Below are 24,465 nucleotides of genomic sequence, written 5' to 3'. Positions count from 1 at the left end.
AAAGCTTCCATGTAACTTTTCCCTTCAGAGACACCACTCCCCAGATTTTTCCAGTAAAATAATTTCTTATTTTAATAAGAAAAGTACATGCTCCAAGTTTGGGGGGAACCCTAGGAGGACTTGAGGCTGCATCCTAGACATAATGACAGGAAAGTAAAGAACCCTTTGCTTTTTCCGATGCCATCTCAAGGTGCCACTTTCTCACCAGCTTCTCAGAACAAAAATCTCCCATCTTAAAACTACAGAGCATTGTATTCCCTGTGGCTTCACAGAAGCTCCACAGTCTAGAAGCACAGCTTAATAAGCCTCACTAAGGAATCTTCATCTATGCTGCTGTTGTAATTAACCGCTTCCACGTAAGAGTGCTTAGTCATGAAGTTGTCCATCCCTGTCAAACTCAGCTGAAAGAGTTAGATGGGCTAACCAAAAACCTGAAGAGACTCTTTTAGAAGCTGTTCTTTCTCCGCTTAACGCGGGAGAAAACCTTATGTAACACAATGGTCCATTTCAATATGTTATTTCTGCAATCCTGTGGGGGAAAATCTAAGCGCTGGATATACAAAGGGAAGGGTAAGGCAGGGATTTGCAGCCAAGCGCGCGTTTCTTGGAATTTTAGTAGGTAAGTCTTATTCTAATTGCACTCAGTGTTACCCAAAATTACCAGGAATGCAGAAAGCAAGAAAAAAATCCGAATGCCAAAGGATGCGCTTTGCTTTAGAAATGCAGGGCGGCAGAAGAAGTTGGGTTATTTCTCTCTCTCTTTTTTTTTTTTTTTTTAAAGATGGAATTCCTGGAATTAACCCTTGGGTGGAAGCATTTCAACAACATAAAATGAGATTTGCCTGCAAAGCGAGAACGCACGGGTGGAAATGAAGGATCCTGCCTGTGCCAGGCTGCTGCCTCAGCAGTCCCCGAGCACCCAGTGCCTGAGAGCGAGAGCGTGGGGACTCGTCTGGGGACCCTCTTCCTGGGCTAGTGGCGGAAGGCGCAGCCGAGCTGGTGGTGGCGGGGTTTCCCTCCGGGGCTAGGGCTGAGGGAGGAGAAGAGGGCGGACTGGTTCCTCCGTTCTCGACTCCCCTCCCCGCCACTCCTTGAGGCTGCTCCATGCTAGCAAGAGACTGCTTCTCGGAGCGCAGCGCAAAGACAGTGGATTTGGAGTGGCCTCCCTAGAATCCCCCCAAAAGCATCTTGGCATAAGTTGTAGATAAAAATAGCTCATGATAACGTTGTGGGGAAGGGAGGAGCGAGACTAGCGCAAGGGGAGGCAAGGGGTACCACTGGCTCTGCAAAGGAGGAGGAAGAGAGAAGGATGCAACCCCCGGCCCAAGAGAGCGCCCTGAGTGTGCGATGAATCGCTGGCTCCCGGGGGAGGGAAAGAGATGGAAGACCTATAGCGCCGGCAAATAACTGCAAGAGTCCAGCACACCCCATCCCGCGCCGGCACCCGGTTTTGGCTCCAGCTTCTTCTTCCCATCATCCGCCTACGTTCTGGGTCTGTCCTCCGCTTCCCGGGACGGGCTGGAGCCAGAAGGAGGAGCAGCGCGCGGTCCGCCCCCTGGCTGGTAGAGCGCACCTGGCGAGGTCAAGTTCCACGAATAAAACCCTTCTTGGGATCCGGAGGCTAGGCGCTCCAACCGCAGGTTCGCGCCCCGCCATCCCTCACCTCCATCCGCTGCCCAAGGGCCCGGAAATAGAAACCCACGAGGGGAAAAAAATATCAGTATAAAGTAACAAGAAAAAAAAAGACCCTCACGTAATTGGCATTGGGGACGACAGCTTTACTTATTGTCAGGGCTGTCGCCTCAATTTCTCCCTTGGGGATGCCTATCTCCAACCAAATGCAAAGGCAAACCCGACCAAGGCTTCTCCACCTCCAAAGGCTCCCTCGACCGAGTTACTTTTGCGGGCTGTGTCATCGCCCCAGTTTCTGGCCCCAGGTGGTACCCAGGCTCCGTTGAGTGCTGCGCTCTCGCTGCCCCACAGGGTCCTATGTTGAAGCTGCAGTCGCCAAGCAGCTGGCAGGAGCGAACCTCCCGACTCTGCTGGGGGGAAAAACACCCAACCCAGTAAGAGTCAGAAATCCGGATCCCTGTCCTTACAGATCAACCGGTCCCTCGGGACTTCCAGAGCAGAGGTGCTAGGGCAAGAGGTGAGGAGGATGGGAAAATCCCCAGCCTCTTCTTCCTGGTTCCCTCTGCATCCACTCCACCTGCTCCAGCCCCGATTCTTCTTGGATTCTGCACTTGCCCGAAGTCCAGAACGCCAGACTAAGGCGCCTCGGAGCCCCCTACACCTGTGTCCTGCCGCTCTCCCACCCCGCGCACGCCGCACTCACCTGAGCCGCGCCTCTGTCCAGCCCGTCCGCCGCCCTAAATAGGCTCCTGGGCTGGGCCATGGGCAGTACTGCCGAGCACCCGCGGCGGGTGGAGCAAGTTTCTGAACGGCCCGGGGCAGGCGGGCGGGGAGAAGGCGCAGGCACCCACTGAGACCCGGCGGTGGTGGCGGCGACTCTTGGTTGCCAGCGCGCCTAGGACCTTGCAGGCGGGCGTTTTGGTGCTCAATCCCGAGGAGGGGAGGAGCAGGAGGAGGAGCAGGAGTAGAAGGAGGGGACGAAGGAGGCCGGGCCCGGAGGGAGAGCGCATTGGGCAGAGGAGGATCGCGAGCGCCCACTGCTGTCCGGCCCGCTTGGGTGCCACCCCGAGTCCGGCCCGCTAGGTGCCTGGTGCTCCACTCTGTGCTCAGCTGCTCCGCACAGCCCCGCCTGGCACGCAGCTCCAACGGCGGGTCCCGGAGTAGTCGGTCCCACCCACCCGGTGCGGCGGCCCCTCGGGTTTCAGTCCAAGGGAAAGGACCAGCGCTCCAGGAAGGTGAGGCGGCTGGGTGGGTGATTCCGCCGTCACTGCAAACCTGGGACGTCCGGTCTACTCCCTCACGCCTGCTTGGTCTGAGCCCGAGCCTACCTCTTCCCCAAGTCGCCAGCTCGGCACTTGTACCCGGGACCTGTGCTCCTCCCACGTGCGTCTGCACCACCAGTGTTCCCTTCCCGGCAGGTGACCCACCTTAGGCGCTGGCGCTCCTTCCGCCCCGCGGGAAGCAGGAGGTTCCATCCTCTCCAATTCGCTCTGCAGCCGGACTGGGACCGCGGCGGCGGCCTGGGCCGGAATCCCCGCAAGGAGCCGGCTTCAAAGAGCGCCCTGTCGCCATTGAATACTCCTCCTTTGGTTTCGCGTCAGAGAGTGGACGCCAATTTGCCAGAAGAGCGCGGAAAATTCAGCTTTTTTCTTTTCTTTTCTTTTTTTTTTTTTTTTTTTTTTTTTTTTTGCAAGTGCACTAGGATTGCAAACGTCAGCTCTGAAATAAAAAGCAGAGTCTTTCTGCCCCGCCCCTCTCTTCCGGAAGCTGGGAGGTTCTGTGGGAGAACCGACCTGCACCCAATAACTCAATTTAAGATTTAAGGTTTTGAGGGGCGTGGAGTTGGAATCGCCTTGGAGAAACGGGCTTGCCTGCTTACCTGAGTCAAAGCAAATTGCCCTCAAGGGCGAACAGCAATCATACCCCCCAAAAACCAAATGTACATCAAAGTAACTTCCTTTAAATGAGATTTCTATAGTTTCCATGTCTTACATATTAGTAAATAAATATTTGGAAGACTTAGAATTTGTGATTTACCTTTAAATATATTACACCAACATTGTTTAATTTAAAAATATTCTCCCATCTAAGAGAAAGTTCCTATAGGAAATTGGCCCCTTATCTCATACACAGATTACCCTCCGCACTTTGAGAAAGAAACACAGTGACCAGTATTTTCTGTCTTTTTGATAAAGCCGGAAGCACCCCGAAAGCTGAGACCTAACTGTGCTTTTGGAAAATAAGCTTTTAGGAGTTGAATGACCTTGTCTACTTCTTTCAGTCAGAATAATGTTGGCATGTCTATTTTAAGTAAAAAAAAAAAAAAAAAAATACAATTTCTAAAAAGTGACTTTAAAGCCCCACTTTGAAAGCCTTAGCATTTCAACTAACATTAGATTTAAAAGAAGTGCTTTTCTCCCCCATTACAGGAAGCTGTGTAAAATCATGCATGAGGTTGTGAGGGTCAAATGGAAGTCTAAGATAAAGTTCTGCCAATTACTAGTGTCTTTAAGCTTCCACCAGCAGCCAAGCACACTGCAGATCATGAGTCCTTCAAAATACGGAGCGGTTTTGATGCTCTAAGTTGATATGATTGCTTTTTCTAAAGAGTTCAAAGTGCTTTGGTGCCATAGTATGAATTTCATTACCCATTGTGAGACACAAGGGGGGTTAGCAATGATTCTGTTTGCACCCTGGAAGCCAAAGGCAGGTTACTGACCTACTTAGTTCCCTACCACAAGACCTTGAAAGAAACTGGAACCCCAGGTCTCCAGCCCAGAGTTTTTGTTAGAAGTTTCCATTTGCAGGAAATGATTGCAGGGCACAAGTGTGAAGTGACAGGAATTTGAAGACTAGCATTTTACTTTTCCTCATTTCTTTTAAAATCTGAGCAATTGTTCATTGTTCAAAAATCAATGTTCTTACATTCAGATAAATAAAAATATCAACTGGCTATTTTGTTCTTACTTAGCTTTATGTGTGAGTCCAGGCATTTGCCACTGCTGCTAAATAGCTCTTCCTGAAGTCTTCTGGTCATGAGTTAGGTTTCCTATCCAGAAGTTCATATAGTACCAGAGCTTAGCTCTCCTGTAACAACACAAGCACATTATTGAAACATCTATTTAGGGATGTCTTCCCTGATAGATTATAAATGCTTTGAGCTCTGGTATCATGATTTAATGATGAATCCTGCATGGTATCTGAATCCCAGAATCCTGTATGGTATCTGAAATATACTATGCTCTTAAAAAAAAAAAAAAAAAAAGTTTGTAAATGGAACTTCCCTCGAGGAGTCAGGGTTTAAGTCAAACATGTTTCTCTTTCAAAGCCAGAGGCATGAGAATAGAGGCTCCTGGAAGACACGGTGGTAGTGGACTGGTGAAGCGGCTGTCAGTCATAGATGTGTGGCCCAAGACTCTTTTTCTCTGTGCCAACAACCGAAAAATGAGAGGGTTTTCGTGGAAGATCTCTGTACTGCTGATATTTTAAGATCTCCAAGTCTTTATTGAGCACCTGGTATGTGTATAACACTATGCTAGTTACCAAGGGAGAGATGAAAAATTAAGATATCTCCATTGCCCTAAGAGAGCATAAAATCTTATCTCAAGGAAAAACAAGGCTAACATTCATAGCCTATCTTTACAGAAACTCACAGGCATCAGTTAACACAGTTGTAAATTGTTCTGAAGAAGATAAAGGCTCAAGGAGTGAAAAGGCATGAAATAGAAACAAAAGCAACTGACCTATGCGTTTGGGCAGTGATCAGTAATAATACCAGCTAACGTGTATCTAAGGCTTCCAGTGCCAGGTACTATGCAAAATGAATCATATGAGCTGCACCTTTTGTTCATTTTATAAATGGGGAAACGGAGCTTTAGAAGGGTTTAGTGACGCATTCAAAGTGACATACTAATAAGTGGTAGGATTGATACTCAAATAGTTCTCACCTGACTCCAAAGTGCATCTTCTCAACCAATCTTAGAGATTATTAGCCCAGACTTCCCTGTTTTATAATTGAGGGAGTTCATTAGAGCACTAGAGGAGGAAACCACCCTTCCAGTAAAAACTAGACTCCTAGTCCAGTGCTCTATGTAATTGAGTAGTGTGCTTATGTTTGCTGTTTTTGTAGTTTTTCTCTTTCCCCCAAAATATGTAATAGGAGAGGGGGAAGTCAGGTAAAGCGGAGAGGAGAAAAAGAGAGAATTTGCTCCTTTTGAAGATGCCCAGAATCCACAGTAGTCTACCTGCCCAGACTCAATGGGATTTTATTTGTAACCCTAGTCTAGTGGGCAGCGCTGTATAGCCTCTCTTCCCATCGTGGTTGTTTGAATCTTTCAGGTTAATAGCATGAATATTAAAGACTCCAGTGGGATTCTTTATCTGCAAAGGAAATTGGGATCAGGTTAAAAATCCAATTTTAATAAACTTTCCAAGTCCTGATTTAGATGATGTACTAATGGCTCTTACTGCTGAATCACCTTAAAAGTCAAATGTATTTTTAAAAGGGAAGCTTGTTGGGTATTGTTTAATTGTACATTGTACATTCCTGTCTTAATAGAAAAAGATCATCTGTAAAACTTATGAGAGCAGATAGGAAATGCCACTATCCACAGAGCCAGTTCGGTAGAGGGAAGGGCGTTGGGTTTGAAAGATAATTTTCACTCGTTTGACCAAAACAAAGAGAGCATGATTGCACTGTGTGAAAATGATATCCTCAAATAACTCCACTAATTTGATTGTGCTGAGGTCTAGAATTGTTTCTGTTTCTTTTGATTTGCTAATTAGCTACAGCAGTCTGCTAGTGAGAGAGGAAATGAGGGTCACAGTCATAAAACACGGAGGATCATTGTTCCTTCCAACTCAGCTCACCCATCTCCTGCCTCCCCCACCACCCCATCCCAACTCCCAATTTTGTCTCTGTGTATGTAACAACAACCCATCCATCTATGAAAAATGGACTGACTTTTTTTCCCAAAAACAGGATTTTCAAGATTATCTACTTTATAACACCAACTTTGACACATCTTGGCATATGTGGTTACAAGGTCCAGTTATGACTTTTATGATGTTTTCCTTTATGAATCCCACTCCCTGCCTTGCCAAGTTAAAATTATATTTTATGACTGCATTAGCATACAGGTGAATATATTTTCTTCTTTATTTAAATATCTTCTTTAACCTAAAAGTTTATATTTTTCTGATTTTTAAAAGAAATTAAATCATTTTTGGGAAGCATTCAAGGCACCGTAAGCTCTGGGCAATGTGCCTAAGGCTTCTAATGGAGACTCTGGCCCTGTGTAGATGATACTGCAGAGGAGCAATGCTTAGTTAATTTAGGTAAAGTATCACAGTAAACAGAATTTCAGAAAAAAGCTTATCGTCTATTGTGTTAGATAAACAACTATAGACAAATAAAATACTGCTTTTATTTGTTATCCTGTGTTAAACTGTGGCCAAAATTACACACATCAGTGCTACAAAAATTGTAGTATTGCAGACTTGAAGCGGTCCCCTTGTTCAAATTACCAGCCCCTGCTGAGTGCTGGAATACCTTCAGGGCAATGGCAAATTGTGGTACTCTCTTTGATTTTAGGTTTTGGGACCAAAGCTGGCTGATCTTTTGATGAGTAGTTCTTGATGATTTGCTCTTTTAGGCCTTATTCAAGGATACTGGGAACCTCACACTCTTCAGGAAGAAAAAAAGTTTTTTCTCCTGGCAGGCCCATCAGTTCAGTTGAATCAATATGTATTAGGTACCTCCCAAATAGCAGCCTCTGTGCTAGGTACGTGGGTAGAGATTTATGAAGAAGAATGAAATTCAATCCCTTACTTAGGAGCTCACAGATGTGCATGAACAGAAAAATTACAATTCAGTCTAATCATTCTCATGAGTTCCTAGTTCTGTTTGTAACAGGAAGGTCCAAGGAGCATTTGAACTGTGACTCTCAGACCCTTACCTCCTACTCTGAATTCTCAGCTTCAGTGAGCACATGCTGTTTCTAGCAGCTGCCTTCTGTCTTGGAGTCCCCACTGAAGTCCTCTAGAGTATGTCCGTATTGTCCCCGAAAACCACTGGTGCTGGCTTTTCCTTTCAAAGCCTTGTTTTAATTCTAGATTTGAAATAGCACTAATGCCACAAGAAGTCTCTTAGACAATAGTACAGTTCTCTTTCCATAGACTTTGGAACACTGTTCTTTTGGAAATGTTTACAATGACACTTATAAGAGCTGGCTATATATAGATATAGATATAGATATATAGTTTATATATATAGTTTATATATAGTTCATATATATATAGTTCATATATACAGTTCATATATATATAGTTTATATACATATATAAACCTGCTTTGTGGTGGAAATAAATATTTTGTAGAATGCTTTGAAGCTTAGGCAATTAATTCTTTTTTTTAAAAAAAAATTAATTTTCGGCCGGGCGCGGTGGCTCAAGCCTGTAATCCCAGCACTTTGGGAGGCCGAGATGGGAGGATCATGAGGTCAGGAGATCGATACCATCCTGGCTAACACAGTGAAACCCCGTCTCTACTAAAAAATACCAAAAAAAGCTAGCCAGGCGAGGTGGCGGGCGCCTGTAGTCCCAGCTACTTGGGAGGCTGAGGCAGGAGAATGGCGTGAACCCGGGAGGCGGAGCTTGCAGTGAGCTGAGATCTGGTCATTGCACTCCAGCCTGGGTGACAGAGCGAGACTCCGTCTCAAAAAAAAAAAAAAAAAGAAAAAAAGAAAAAAAATTAATTTTCTTTTAAGTTCCAGGATACATGTGCAGGATGTGACGTGCAGGTTTGTCACATAGGTAAACATGTGCCATGGTGGTTTGCTGCACCGATCGGCCCATCACCTAGGTATTAAGCCCCACGTGCATTAGCTATTTTTCCTGATGTTCTCCCTCCCTCCACCCCCTTGACAGGCCGCAGTGTGTGTTGTTCCCCTCCCTGTGTCCATGTGTGCTCATTGTTCAGCTTCCGCTTATAAGTGAGAACATGTGACGTTTGGCTTTCTGTTCCTGTGTTAGTTTGTTGAGGATAATGGCTTCCAGCTCCAACCACGTCTTTGCAGAGGACACTGTCACGTTCCTTTTTATGGCTGCATAGTATTCCATGGTGTATATGTACCAGCAGTTAGTTCTTAAATTAAAAAAAAAAAAAAAGCTTTCATATTTAAAATAATCAAGTTAGGATATTTCAATATATGCACCATAATGATTATTGTAAAGTAATTCTGTAAACTAATGAAAAGTAACTATTTTGTGCAATCTTAGAAAAATCTATTAGATGGTATGGGAAACAAGAAAGAGAAATGAAGAGGCAAATAAAAACATGATATTTATTGAGTAGCTGTATGCCGAGAGATTTGAATACTCTCCTTTCCTTTCCCCTAGTTTTATGTACAGAGAAGTACCTTCTTAAAGGTTTTATGTTCCAGCTTGCAACTAACAGTGTTGGATTTAGAAACAGGTCAAAGTCAAGTTCTATGCTTTCTTCCTGTCTCATGATAGAATTCTCTCTTTCCATTCCCTACCTGCACATATATACTTCATAAAACTAGAAAGAGGACTCCACTATATTTTACGTCATTTCTTCAAATGAAGAAGAGATCTGAGTTCTTCATGCCTTCAACATGTACTTACATTCCAGGAATTTAACTATCCATAAGGTATTTAAATCCTATATTCATGATATTGTTATAATTGCCCTGAGTAAACTAATTGACAAAGGGAAATGCTATGCTTAAAAGCTCAGTTCTCAGTGTAATTATTTTTCTCTCCCCACATATAATCATCCTTTAAATAGAAAAGCTGTTATAGAGATGCAGTTTCCAGCAAACTTTATCTCACGTTGAGGCCCTTGATTTTATGTGGTGTTTCAGATCAGCTTTTTTGTCGAGGGTCACACATTCATTCCAGCATCACTTAACCCTTTAGCTCTTAGTCTCTGTCCGGCACTAGGGTAGACTCTGGAGATGCATAAGCAAGCTAGAGACAGTATCCTTCTTCTCATGGAGCTAAACATTAGAGAAGTATTGGTGTATTCCTTGGAGTATATAATGCCCTTTCCGGCTATGGAGTCTGCTTGTCTTTATGGATTCACCTCTTCCTGGAAGCCACTTTGAGTTGGCAGAAACACTCTGCCTGCCTCAGGAGATAGCGGGACTTATTTATTGATAAATTGGGGAAGAATGGCTATAAATGCTTCCATCAGCTCTGTCCTTCCTCTTGGGAATGAGATGCCTCAGGGAGAATTTAGCCTGCGAGGCTTCTCTGCTGCTCCTCAGGGATGCTTCCCTGTAGGAGAGAGATCTACCTGGGTCTGGGATGGCCTCTTCCTCCCTGGGCCAGTGTGCCTAGTTCTGGGGTTCAGCTAGTGGGTATCTTGGCTCTGTCACGGTTATACCCTCCATCACAGCCTCTATTGGTAATAAAGGAGATACTTAGCTCTCATCTGTCTCAGTCTTCGTTGCATTAGCAGGGAAGAGGGTTGTCATTCATTGTGTTTGATTTAAAGCTACAAAACCGATGAGCTTTCTGTATCCCTTTCTTGTCTGGCTCCTAATTTACTTATCCTTTGCCCATAATTAGCACTCATTATGCACTGCCCTGTTCTTTAATTGTTACCATGGCTATGGCTTTTTCTTGATGTTTTTGTGAGTCTATCGTGTTTATAGCCTATGTCTTTTAGGTCCTACTTATAAGTAGAAAAAGAACAGGAAGTGAGCTCCCCCAAAATAGACATGCAGTCAACATCACAAACCCCAAGAGGGCAGGTTCTGGAACCAGCAGATTCTAGCTTTGCAACATTAGCTCTATAACTTCACCCACACTACTTAACCTCAGTTTCTTCCTCTGGAAAATGGGGAAAATAATGATACCCTTCTCATATTATCGCACATAAAGTTCCTGACACAGAGTACACACTGAATGTATGTGTGCTGTTATTACAAAAAGGAATTAAATCAGATGGTTCTACCTTCCTTAGAAAGAATTAATACAGAAAAAAAAGCTCCTCAACTCTCTTAAGTACTCTGAATGAATGACCTCTGTATTGCAGACTCTTTAAGGCAGCAGTCTCCAACCTTTTTAGCACCAGAGACTGGTTTCGAGGAAGACAATTTTTCCACAGACCTGAGTGGGGTGGAGGATGGTTTGGGGATTATTCAAGCTGATTACATTTACCATTATATTCTCATAAATGAGCGCACAACCTAGGTCTCTCGCATGCATCATTCACAGTTGGGTTCTGGCTCCTGTGAGAATCTAATGCCGCCGCTGACCTGACAGGAAACAGAACTCAGGAAGGCAGTGCTGGCTTGCCTTACCTCCTGCTGTTCTGCCCAGATCCTGACAGACCACAGACCAGTATTGGTCCACAACCCGGGAGTTGGGGACACCTGCTTTAAGGGAACAGTTCTTGAGAACAAACAACATGTGCTCCAGAGGTCACTGATGCTTGAAAATCATAGTGAAAGAAGAATGTTCTCAAAGAACAAGATTTTGGGGTCAGATATTGCTATGTTTGAATCTCTTTCCTTCAAATCCACTTACATATCCTCCCTGAACCTCATTTTTTAAATAAAATAATACAATGATATGTACATATAATAGAATATTTTGAGATTTAGGTTAAATGTGCAGTTGAAAGTCACTAATAGTATATGGCATATGGCATATTGTACATCAATTATTGTATTGTATATTAATATACATTGTATTCAATATTGTTCATTATTCTTTGTTCATTATTCAATATGTATTCATATTGTACATCAATATATGTTGAATAACTGAATCCAGAGAATATTCCTTCTGCCACTGATTTCAAATAGTGCCATTACCCAGAGCTGTGGATGTTTCCTGAATTGACTTGTATTTACCTGCAAAGCAAGTGACCTTGAACGGGCAGAGCAAGAGGAAGAGGCTCTCAATGGAAAACCAAACAATTGGTCCATTTTTGTTTGAATGATCAAGGCTGGGAGGTGTTCCTTGTGCAGAGAACATTATTTTATTTCTGTGTTTGATAGCTGTATCCCATTCACAGGGGTGACATGCCATTCCTACTGCAGCAGTAGGAAGGTCCCCATGGTTTCTCTTTCATCATTCACTTTTGATGTCGGCAGAATAATGGCCCCCGCAAAGACTACACATCTGGATCCCCAGAACCTATGAAATGTTACTTTACATGGTTTTATGGATTGATCTGTATGCTGCCAAAATTAATATGTTGAAGTTGTGGCCCACAATACCACAAAATGTGACTAAATTTGGAGATAGGTGTTTTCAGAGGTAATGAAGTTAAGATGAGGTTATTAGGGTAGACACTAATTTAATATAACTTGTGTTCTCATAAAAAGGAAAATTTTTGACACAGAGATAAGGACAGAGGAAAGACGATGTGAAGACGGGCAGAAGTCAGCCATCTACAAGCCAAAGGGAGAGACGTGGAACAGATTCACCCTCACAGCCCTCAGATGGAACCAACCCTGCTGACACTTTGCTCTTGGACTTCTAGCCTCCAGAACTGAGAGATAATGTATTTCTGTTGCTTAAGTCATCCAATCTGTGACACTGTGTTTATGGTAGCCCTAGCAAACTAATACAGTCCCACAAAGATTTGGTTGTTGCTTTGCAAGAGAATATATACTTCCTGGTTATTCCTAGACATAAGGGCATTGACTTTATAAAGCTACAAGTATTCCCCAGTATTCTGTTTCTGGTTTTTGTTTACTTTCATATATGCTACCTTTTCATTCCAAGGTGAAATCATAGTGCATTTTAAATGATGTTTTAACGAGCAGTTATACTCACCATATGTACTTCAAATAACACTGATTTCTCAATTGAAGTAATGGTAGCATGAGTGTGTTAGTTAACTTTTTCTGAATAACAAATTACCTCCAAAGTTCATGCCTTCAAGCAACACATATTCATTCTTTCACAGCTTCTTTGGATCAGGAGTCTTGGCATAGCTTAGCTAAGTCCTCTGGCTTCTGGCGTCCCAGGCTGCAATCAAGGTGGTAGCCAGGACTGCAGTCGTGTCAGGGCTCGCCAGGGAAGGATCTGCCTCCAAGCTAACTAGTGTGACTTTTGGTAGAATGTATTTCTATGCAGGTTGTTGGACTGAGTTGCTCGCTGGCTGTTCCAGAGGTTCCCTTAGCATCTCGTCGTGTGGCCTCTGTTCATAGGGGCTTCATCAAAGTGAGCAGGTAAGATAGCAAAAGAGAATGCCCAAGATAGAAGCCATAGTCTTTTTGCAATCTAATCTTAGAAGTGATAGCCTGTTATATTTGCTATATTCTGTTTGTTAGAAACTACTTTCTAGGGCCAGGTGTGGTGGCTCATGTCTGTAATCCCAGCATTTTGGGAGGTCGAGACAGGCAGATCACTTGAGGTCAGGAGTTCGAGCCCAGTTTGGCCAACATGGCAAAACACTGTCTCTACTAAAAACACAAAGCCGAGTGGGTGGCGCAGGTTTGTAATCCCAGCTACTCAGGAGGCTGAGGCAGGAGAAGCACTAATACCCGGGTGACGGAGGTTGCCATGAGCCAGTTGTGCCACTGCACTCCAGCCTGGGTGACAGAGTAAGACTCCGTCTCAAAAAACAAACAAACAAAAAACTAAGTTACTAGGTTCATCTCATAGTTGAGGGAAGAGTTTACTCAAGAGCATAAATACCAGGAGGTTAGGATCACTGGAGGCCAGCTTAAGTCTGCCTACCAATAGGAGCAAGACCATCAATGTCAGGCAGTGACATCAACATCATGTAGACTGCTTGACCACAACAGTGCTAAAACGCCATCAATCTTGAGATAATCTTCATTTCATAAATATTAAAATGTTAAAATTCATTTTAAAGTAAAGAAAAAATGTTATTTTTTAACATTTGAAACAGCATCCTGAAGTCATGTTTTAGAACATTTTCTCATCATTTTTTGTGTGACTTTTACATTATCTTTTATATTATACGTTATAATAGGAAATAAAGAAAGTAAAATAACTCCAAATCAAATTTTGAGCACTTACCAATTATTAAATCATTTAAACAGTCAGGAAATGGATACTACTGTGTTCTAGAAATGGGTACCAACTCTCAAAATGTTTGACATACTTATGGAAATAACATGGCTTTAATGGAAGGGCTTAAGGGAGTTCTGCTTCTAGCTGGCTGATCAGAAAAGGGGAAGCTTCAGAAAGGAAATGGGATCTGTACACGCATCCAGGAAGCACAGGTTTAGTTTCAATGGAGAAGTTTCGAACAGCACAATTCTCCACTGAACTTGCTGAAAGCACGACAGGAGAAAGAAGCATTTGCAGGCCCAGATGATACCCGAGAGGACTCTGCATTGCTTTTCAACCTCCATATGTCAGCACTCAAGGGTGAAGCTGAATTTTTAAAATTTACTTTTGCATTTGTTTCATTGTATATTACTACCTGTTCACTATAGCTAATTGGGAAATTTACAAAAATTAGAAATAATATTCCTCTTTCCCCAAAGTCACCACTATCCTGAATTTTAAAACTAGAGCTTACTTTTTCAATCTTTGACACTTTATTTCACTACCGTCATATAGCATCCTTCTGTATCTCAGTCCTTTTTTGGATTTTGTTATGAAGTTCATCCATGTTGTTGCATGAGCTAAGGCTCATTTTTATTGCTGAATAATATCATATTGTATGAATATACTAAATATTCTTAGTCATCCTTCTGTTGAGGGTATTTGTGCTGTCTCCAGTTAGGACTTTCACAAATCGTCGTTTCATGCACATTCTTTGTGATGGTTAATATTAGGTGTCAACTTGATTAGATTGAGGGATGCCTAGATGGCTGGTCATTGTTTCTGGGTATGTCTATGAAGGTGTTGCCAGAGGAGATTGACGTTTGAGTCGGTGGACTGGGAGAGGAAGACCTCATGTTCCTCAATGTGGGTGGGAACGATCCAATCCACTGCCAGCAGTCCTCTCTCAGACAAAAACAAAGTAGGTGGAAGACGGTGGGATAAGCTGGCTTGCTATGTCTTCCGGCTTTCATCTTTCTCCTGTGCTGGATGGTTTTTGCCCTTGGACATCAGACTCCAAGTTCTTCTGCCATTGGAGTCTTGGATTTACAGCAATGATTTTGCTGGGGGCTTTTGGACCTTTGGCCTCAGATTGAAAACTGCACTGTCACTTTCTTTGGTTTTGAGGCTTTCGGACTCAGACTGAGCCACTATTGGCTTCTTTCTTCCTCAGCTTGCAGAAGTCATATCGTGGACTTTGCCTTGTGATCCTGTGAGCCAAATCTTCCTAATAAACTGTCTTTCGTATATACATATATACCATTTGTTCTGTTCCTCCAGAGAACCATGACTAATATATACATGCTTTTTGGTACGCGATTTCAAGCATATGTTTGGTGTAAACCTAAGAGTAAGATTGTCATATCACAGGACTTTCACATGCCCAACTTAAGTGGTTAATGTTGAACTGCATTCCAAAGAAGTGAGGCCAACTCATACCCTACCAGTCATGTTTCTCTACTTTTTTTCCAAAGGTTTTGGTAGAATCAGTCTTTGCAATATTAGCCATTTTTTTGAGTGGGTAGTAGTGTGTCATTTTGGTTTTCACTGGATTTTGTGATGACAAATGAAGTTGAACGCTTTTACTTAGCTATACTTTTAGTTTAGTTTACTTTTAATTAGTTTCAGTGTTTAATGGCTATTCAGATCTCTTCTTTCATGACTTGCCTATTCTTGTCTTTCGCCTATTGTTTCCTATTGAACTTGTTTGTATTTTTGTTACTGATTTCTAAAAAGTCTCTATATATTTGGGATAGGTGGCTGTGACTCAATTTTTTAATGTGTAAAATAGAAACAATAATGCTCCCCACATATAATATTGTTATGAGGAGTGTATGAGTTAGTACCCATAAAAGCTTCAAGCCAAATGTGGCACAGAGTAAGTGTTCAGTGTTATTGTGATTAGCCGAAAGTACATTGCTAGCAACTGTGGACACAGAAATCCAAAGAGGCCTTCTAACTTCCATTCAACATATTTTGCCTTGCACAACAACTTTACCAATTCACAAGTACTGAAACTCACTATGCTGGCCCCTAATTGTGCCCCAGTACTAGCTTTAATGGGAAATACTGTGATAATTTTGTTAGGATCCCAACACTAATTTTTAAAATTGTATTTTTTCCTTGTAAAGAAGAAGGCAGTTTTCAAGCTGAAAATGAATAGGGAAGCACTTATTCTCACAGGCACTGCATGGTACAGTTGGCATTTAGCGTGTTTATTGCAAAAGTTCTGGAAGAATAGCTTTGCAGCAGGAGAAAGAGGAAGACAACAACAACAACAACAACAAAACAAAGTAAAAACTACTCCCTGAATGCAGAAATAAAATGTATTAAAAATTAAAGGGTGCACAATGTGAGCAATTAAGTGTTTTAGGCCAAGTGCCCATTCTTGTCTCATCCAAATTCCCTTGGTTCACTGGCCACAGTTAAGAAAAAAGGGACAATTTTTATCTTCCACCCTAGTGAAAATTGTTTTGCTCCCGGTAGCCAGACAATAAAAATTTCCTATAAAGAAATAAATAAACTTTAATCAGCACGGTTATTCTTCTATCTGTGGAATTTTCACAGATACAGTTTTGTGGGGAGGATGGAAAAACCATAATTTAGGCCTTTGAAACCGAAAATGACAGGAAAATCTTTCATGTATTATTCCTCATGGACAACAGCTCTTAATATCTTCCTTCTAGGTTTCTTAATTAAATCCAGCTTCTTATATTTTTTCTCTTGATTCACCCACTTTCGCTCCCAGATTAACCTAGATCTTCATAGCTATAATTTCTCAACTGTTAAATTTCATTTACCTCATTTAAATTTCTGTAGATTTCTCTCCCCAAGTGGAAAGTTTGATTGTTCACTCTTTCACCTTTCTCTCCAGCCAATAAAAGTATTCTGCTTAGAACAGTGCTAACTCACTTATAAACATTCACATTAAAATGTATGATTCTGCATAATGCATATATGTGTGAATATAGTGACTTTATAAACGGACAGTGATAGTCCTAGCCTGTGAAGAATGGCCACCATCTTCGAAGATACTTTTGAAGTGTTATCTTTTCCACACAATCTCTGATTTCTTCTGGGGAAAAGGACTAGTTTTCTCTTTCACCTCCCCCAGCGTGTTTCCAAGGGCATTATAGTTGATTAGTTCATTTTTTCCTGATCATCTGCTCCCTGTGTCTCCATAGAGGAGGAGACATACCTGCATCTTGCTATATGACTTTCAGTGGCCCCCTGTACTTTTCTGTCACTGGTGCCAGGCTTGGTCAAGTGACATTCTTCAGTCAATGGAGGGTGAGCAGATTAGCCCCTTCCGAGAGGACATTTTCAAAGGCATTATAAGTTTTCACCAGCTTCATTGCTCTTTTCCTGTGCCAATTTTCTGCAGTTTGGTCCCCAGAATGAGAAGGCACATAGAACCATGGGACCTGAGCTGTGGCCTCCTACATGTGACATGAGCAAGAAGGAAATATCTGAGGTTTGGGGGTTGTTGGTTACTTCAGCATTTAGCATTTTTAGTCTTGTATTGAAGTTGTTTGCTTGTCTTATTCAAGGTGCATTCAGGAAATGCATCTTTTCTGTTGGGTGTCTGTATAGTTTGGAGCTTGGCAGTCTGGGAGCTAATAAATGTTTGTGGAATAAGTGAATGACTCAGTGAAGACCTCCAATAAGAAGCATATATTATCTGCTATGGCAATTGTGCTGACTGGAGAATGTTTCTTACGCTGAGCAGAAATTGAATCCTCCCGTACTTCCACTATGGGTTTTAGTTATATCCCTTAGGCTCATATAAAACCATCTGATATCTCATCCATACGACAGCCCTCTAGTGCCTGACAGCCGTGCTACTATTCAGCTTAGGATTTTGTCTTTGCAGAACAGATATTTCCAGTCCTTATCCATTTTATTATCTCCCATGGTTTTAATGTCCTTGGTTTCCTGGGGGTGCTCTTTGCAAGTGCTCTTGATGCGTGTCTCTCTTAACACATGAGATCTGCCATTAGCATCATTCTCCATGTGTGGTCAGAGTAGCACAGAGTGAGGAAGGCGTGTCTCCTCCCTCTGTCTACACCAATTATACTGAGTCTAACACAGCCTCCAAATGCCTTCACTGGTCTTGGCAGCTGCATCATGCTGCTGACACATGTCGAGTCAACCAAATCCCTTGTCTTTTCCACGAGGCTTTATTGCCAAGCTCTGCTGCAACTTGTACAGGTGGTTTAGGGAACCCAAATGTAGATCTTTATACTTTTCCCTGTTTGCTTACTCCCCTCATTTAATCTAGTTAGTGATTTCTGTCTACAGTGTTTGGGGAAATGAAGGCTTTAGTTTCTGGGAAAGGAAATGCAGCAGGTAGTCCACAGAAAGGAGAAACAACTGTGTCTCATTAACCCTGGTATGACCAGAGAGCTCCATTTTCAGGTTCGGCAGCCTATACTTCACTATGAGAGGTAGCTCATTTCTAGTACTGTGCTGTCTTTGCTTGGTTTCTCAAGGAGAACAGAAGAGCAGCATCAATAGCACACACCAACAAGGAACTCTATGTGTGACATACAGACTGACTGTAAGGTGCTCCCCATGACCCTTGTCTCCCAGTAATCATGCTCTTTGATAATCCCCTTGGCCTGAGTATGGACATGTCCTGTAACTTGCTTCTAACCAATGGAATATGGCAAAGCAGATGGGATATATGTGATTGCAGGTACATGGTTATATTTGATGTGATTGTAACATTGCTCTCCTGCTGGCTGTGAGGAGCAAACTTCCAGGCTGTGAGCTGTCCCCAGGAGAGGCCACATAGTCAGAAACTGAGGGCAACTTCTAGCTGACAGCCAGTAAGAAGCCAAGGCCCTCTACCTGACAGCTTGCCAGAAACAGGATGCCATCAACAACCAAATGGGCCTGGAAAAGGATGTGTTCCCAGTCCAACCTTGACGTGAGGCTGTAACACTGGCTGAAGTCTTGATTGCAGCTTCCAGATGAGATTCTGAGGCAGAGGATTCAACAAAGCCAGGCCTGACTCCTGATCCATGGAAACTGTGATATAATATATGTGTGGTATTTTATGCTGCTAACTTTGTTGTAAATTATTTATCAGCAATATGCAATTAAGTGGTAGAAACCAAATTCAACTGGAAGCCTATGACATCATGTAGCCAAAAAATTTAAAAAAAAAAAAAAAATGCCCACTAACCTGCTGTCTCTTTTTGAAAGGTTGCATTGACTTATAGAACTCCTGACAGTTTCCATGGCCTATACCATGAGAATGTTAAAAGGCCACTTATCAGTAGTAGTAGTAGTAGTAGTAGAGCTGTTTTTTCTTTTTTCTTTTTTTTTGGGGGGACGGGGGGGAAGGAGTTTCACTCTTGTTGCCCAGGCTGGAGTGCAATGGAGCGATCTCAGCTCACTGCAACCTCAGCCTCTCGGGTTCAAGTGATTCTCCTGCCTCAGCCTCCTGAGTAGTTAGGATTACAGGCATGCACCACCATGCCCAGCTAATTTTGTATTTTTAGTAGAGACGGGGTTTCTCCATGTTGGTCAAGCTGGTCTCAAACTCTTGACCTCAGGTGATGCGCCCACCTCAGCCTCCCAAAGGGTTGGGATTACAGATGTGAGCCACCGTGCCTGGCCAGTAGAGCTGTTTTCTAGTATTTCCCCAGACTAACTTTCTGCTCACCCATCTTCTCCAATTTGCCAGTTCTCCTCTGTGCCTTCCTTTTGGACTTCTTGGTTCCATACCCAGCTGTGAATATTTGCTTCCTGCCCTCCAAGCCTTCTAACTTTGATTCATCATTGGAGCATGGTTTCCCAGTTTTGGTCACTTCCATACTCTCACTGGAAAGTATTTTTATCTAGCTTCTGTTTTTTCTATATTTTCTAGGTCTAGTTCTCATAGACCTCCTGTTAAAGAAGAATCTAATGCTCTATGCTCCTTTAATGATAAAAAAAAAAACGTGTATTGGGTAGTGTGAACTTCAGCAAAAGAATAGATTTGGGGGATGCCAAGGAAGACACCTCAAGCCATTTTGTTATTTCCATTGTAGTTCTTTTCATCTTTGAGCATTATCATCATCATCATACTAAAGCCCTGTGCACATATTATGTATGAAAAGGAAGTCGTAAGTACTATGGTTTGTAGATCCTAGAAAGTTGCTTGATGCCATGAGGCTAGTTTGAATCCTGCTTTTCATTTCTAACGGTTCAGACACTGGACACAGGGGCCTGAGGGAGAAGCTGATGACTCACTTTTTCTGTTTGTCCAGTGTGCTATTTTTGCATGCAGCTAAGTTTGCCAGACAGAGAAAGGTCTTCTGGAGTCCCTCACTCCTAATGCATTTTAAATACTACATAGAGAAGTAGAGGATCCAAGAGCTCCCTTCCCACACACTGGGCGTGCTCTCTAAAAGAAGAGGGATGTTGGAGTTTAGGTATGTGAGCCCTCCTCTTAGACTTGAGCTTTTAGGTTCAGGCTATTTCATTTAAGGCGTTACTACTGAGGCATAATATATACTATGAACAATTTGAGTCATGCCTGTGGATGTCCCTAGAATTATAGACAGATCAGAAATGGGACTGAGCTAAACTCTAATATAAACCTTTAATTTTACTTACAGAAAAATAGTAACTCAGAAAGGTTAAATGCCTAGACAGAATTTATGCAGTTAATGAATGATAGCATCCAGCCTTGATTTCAGACAAAGTCGCCATGGTGTTCTTTGAAAGGCCATAAAGAAATTGAAGCTCAGAAAGGAAAGTCAGTCGCTCTCAGTTACTTGGAGGAGAGGTGAGTTCTAACTCAGGAGGCTGGGCCTGGGAGGGCAGACACTCAATCCAAGGAGAATGATTCTCCTTCTCCTTGTCTAGACTTTTAGGAGTCCAAATGATAGACAAAGATGAAAATAGCACCTGCCAAGTCAAGGGAGATCAGGACATAGGAAGAGAAGGAGTCAGGAATAATTCCCTTTCCTTAGGGGTCCCATGTGGGTGGAGTGGGCCTCTTAGATGAAGTTTTGATTTTATGGGACTGTTTATTTCCTTGTTTCTGCTCTTCAGCATTTAGCAAAGGGCCTATTGATTTTCATTATTTTTAATTTCAGCCTTACCTCAGCCTCAGCTGGACAATGCGGAGTTCATGGAAAGGGTTTTTGTTTGTTTTTTTTTTTCTGTCTGGGCCAGAGTGTTTGAAGATTGCTGCCCTCTGAGGCCAGCAGGATGGTGATAGTGGAACCAGAGAAGGAGGCAAAGCAAGAGAGGATCTGAAAACAAGGTCGGAGCTCCAGAACCAGGTGCTCCTTCCTCCAGGATATTCTCTTTCCAGTGCCGGCCTCAAAGGGATTGATTTTTATTTTTACTCCAAGTCCATTTAGGCCCTATCTCAAAGGCCTCCTTTCTCATCAAGTCTCCACAATTTGCCATCGACCCCTTCTATGCTGTCTTCTGTCTTCTATAGCCCCTTAACTGGACAGTCACTCCTATGCTTGTAGTTTGGCTTGTATCCAAATTAGTTACGAATAGTTGTGTCCATCCCACAAGACTGTAATTCTTCCCATGGCAGGGAAAGCATCATTTTTACTTTAAACCAATCCTCTCCTCTAGCCCCTGCTCCAATAGACCCCTGATAGACCCTGCTAGGTATCTATTATATACCTGCATCAAGTAACTAATTTTATAGTAGTGTTTTCCACACTTTTATGATGACAAGCATTATGTGGTAGAACTTGTTAAAAAAATTTTCTGAGATCCCACCCTGACCCTCTGTATCGGAATCTCCAGGGCAAAAACTGGGAAGCTATTTTTTTTTTTTTTTTTTTTTTTTTTTGTGACGGAGTCTCACTCTGTTGCCCAGGCTTGAGTCCTATAGTCAGATCTCAGCTCACTGCAATCTCCATCTCCCAGATTCATGCAATTCTCTGCCTCAGCCTCCTGAGTAGCTGGGATTACAGGTGCCCACCACCAAGCCCAGCTAATTTTTGTATTTTTAGTAGAGACGGTGTTTCGCCATCTTGGCCAGGCTGGTCTTGAACTCCTGAATTCATGATCTACCCACCTAGGCTTCCCAAAGTGCTTTATTACAGGCATGAGCCAGGGCGCCCGGACGGGAAGCTAAATTTTTAACCAGAGTTGCAAGTGAATCTTCTCAGTGAAGTTTAGGGAACTCTTCTAGAAGGTAAGAAGGAGAGATGGCTCTATGCTGGGGTGGCCTTTTTGTGTCGAATATATTGGAGATGAGTGTTGCGGAGTCAGAGGCTGCCAGAAGGACATATTATTACTAAACTGCTCATTCTTTCTGTTGCCCTGAAGTGAGCTACATGAAGCCCTGCAAAGTCGCTCAGGAGATGCATAAAATATCTCTCCCAGCATCCTCATTTGCCCTTGCCATTGCTTTCAGAAACATGCCATTTTTACAGTCTCTCAGTCCTTGTCTTCACTTCCTGGTCCCCCGAGTCTGTGTGTGATGCTAAAGTGAGAACGTCCTTGAATATTCTTGATCTCGATGTGTCGGCCCCTCTCTGAAGCCTTCTGTCTGCTCCCCGCCCTCCCGGGCAATTCCACATGTGTGACCTCTACTTCTTGCCATTTCTCTCTCTCTCTGTTCTTTCCTTTTTTTTTTTTTTTTTTTTTTTTTTACTAACTCCCCACATCCTCCACGTCTCTATTTTTCCCCTGTGCAATCAGTCCTGTGCAGAAAGTTTTTACTCGTGCAGTGGTTTCCCATTGCTCTAAAGTCCAAATTTCTAAATGAGGCCCTGTTCTGCCTGCCTGATTCAGACAGAGGCTTCTTTACAAGCAACAAAGATGGACTCAGTAAAAAGGGAGATTACTGGAAAGGTTCTCAGGGATCTACAGAAGGAACAAGAAGCAGGAGGACCAGACTTAGGAATGGGTAATCAACAGGGGACCTGATCATCGAAGATTGCAGCAGGGGTCACAACAGAAGCATGAGCTGGCTGCTGAGGCCTCCGCATTATTGGGCCACTGTCTCAGGACACAAACCCCATGATTAATTGACAACTGGATAAGCCCAATTCACGTGCCAGCTTCCTGTTGACCCAGGACAGGGTAGGAAGAGCTGCTCTTGCTTTTTCTTTTTAAGTTATAGACAGAAGCGTTTCACCAAGACTTCACTAAGAGGAGTTTCTCAAAAGGGAGAAAGTGGGATAACAGAAAAAGAAGCTTGGTTGTCAAATAACTTAAAATTGATGTGTCTTCTATGACAATGCTCCAGCCTTAAAAAAATGGCAGTGTTTGGAGAAAAATATAAATTACACAAAACTCAAAGGCTTTTTAAAAATTAATGTATTAGTCTGGTCTCATGCTGCTAAGAAAGACATATCTGAGACTGGGTAATTTATAAAGGAAAGAGGCTTAATGGACTCACAGTTCTACATGGCTGAGGAAACCTCACAATCATGTCAGAAGGCAAAGGAGAAGCAGAGTCATATCTTACATGGCAGCAGATAAGAGAAGTGCTGAACAAAATGGGGAAAAACCTCTTATAAAACCATGAGCTCTCGTGAGACTTGTTCACTATCATGAAAACACTATGGGAGAAACCACTCCATGATTCAGTTATCTCCACTGAGCCATGCCCTGCATGGGGATTATTACAATTCAAGGTGAGATTTGGGTGGGGACACAGTCAAATCGTATCAATTAATGCATCAAGTGGCCTTATCTTCCTCTCTTTCCCTCTTTTTGCTCTTCCTCCTCCCATTCCCTCTTTTTCTCTTCTCTCTCGTTGCCTCTTATTCTCCTTTCTCCCTCTCATTTTACTGGCAGTTATGTTCTTCTACTCAGTATTAGGAAAGTTCCAGATGAACTCGGAGGAGGAAGTGGAAAAGTAAGATTCTAAATTGTGAGAAAGGAAATTGGGATGAGGCGTGTCCATGGGAGTTAATGAATTAAAACCACTGAGAGTTTATCATCTTACTTTAGCATTGATTTGGGGTTCCTCTTTTCAATCCATAGCACACAGATGTTCATTTAAAATAGGCCCTTAGAGTTTGAGGGTCCTTCTAACATTTAACTCATAAAATTCCCTGCAGATATTTCTCTGTAAGAAAATAATCTAGAAAAATTGGGGAAAAGGATTATACAGAAAAATGCTCATTTCAGCTTTATTTATAACAGCCTTCAAATTGGAAGCCACCTAAATGGGATGAATATCTCCATGGTATGCTCACTTTATGGTATATTATGCTTACAAAGCATTTAAAACTTGGAAAATGTTTATTAAAAAGTGAAGTGAAAAAGTCAGTGCATAAAATGCTGCATAAAATATAATCACAATTACACAGAATAAGTTAAAAGAATAAAAACTTATCAAGGGAGGAAACACAGAAGTGAGACACAGCACTATTACAGGGATTGCTTTTAGATAATAGGATTCTTAGTGATTGATTTAAAAATATTTGGTTTGTCGACTTTTGCATTTCTTTGATTTTCAAAAATGTTCACATTGAGCACACTAAAACAAGATACGTGTATTTCTTTACACCAGAATAAAATCAACTTTTGTTAACAACCGAAGGAGAGAATGTCCTTGCTTAAACATGGACCCACAGCTTCCAGTTTTCACAGGATCTTCTGAGATAGCTGCTGTCTTGCTGAGGTCACCATAGTGTTCGTGTAACTAAATCCAGTAGGCACATCGTGCCCTCATTTTCCTCAACCCTCTAGCAGTATTTAATGTGGTTAATCAGTCTTTCTTGACACACTATCATTTTTTCCTGGAAACCCGCTTGCTTCTGTTGCCACCCTTGACCCTTG

General features: G+C 42.5%; 1 protein-coding gene across 2 annotated transcripts in view; it reads right to left on the bottom strand.

Annotated features, from left to right (window-relative positions):
- HS3ST1 (heparan sulfate-glucosamine 3-sulfotransferase 1) overlaps positions 1-4,590 on the bottom strand; it is a 32,889-nt gene extending 28,299 nt beyond the window's left edge. Inside the window, exon 1 of one of the 2 annotated variants that reach the window (XM_008017891.3) lies at positions 3,060-4,590. The gene's annotated coding sequence lies outside the window, so the exon portion shown is untranslated. Of the gene's footprint in view, positions 1-2,335; positions 2,952-3,059 lie in introns of those variants that run through there. The other variant, XM_008017890.3, reaches the window with a different exon arrangement.
- Positions 4,591-24,465: the final 19,875 nt, after the last annotated feature.

This window comes from Chlorocebus sabaeus, chromosome 27 (assembly GCF_047675955.1).
Source record: "Chlorocebus sabaeus isolate Y175 chromosome 27, mChlSab1.0.hap1, whole genome shotgun sequence".
Classification (NCBI taxonomy): domain Eukaryota; kingdom Metazoa; phylum Chordata; class Mammalia; order Primates; family Cercopithecidae; genus Chlorocebus; species Chlorocebus sabaeus.
Note: the sequence above shows the minus strand (reverse complement) of the source record. Positions and strands in the feature narration are given on the sequence as shown.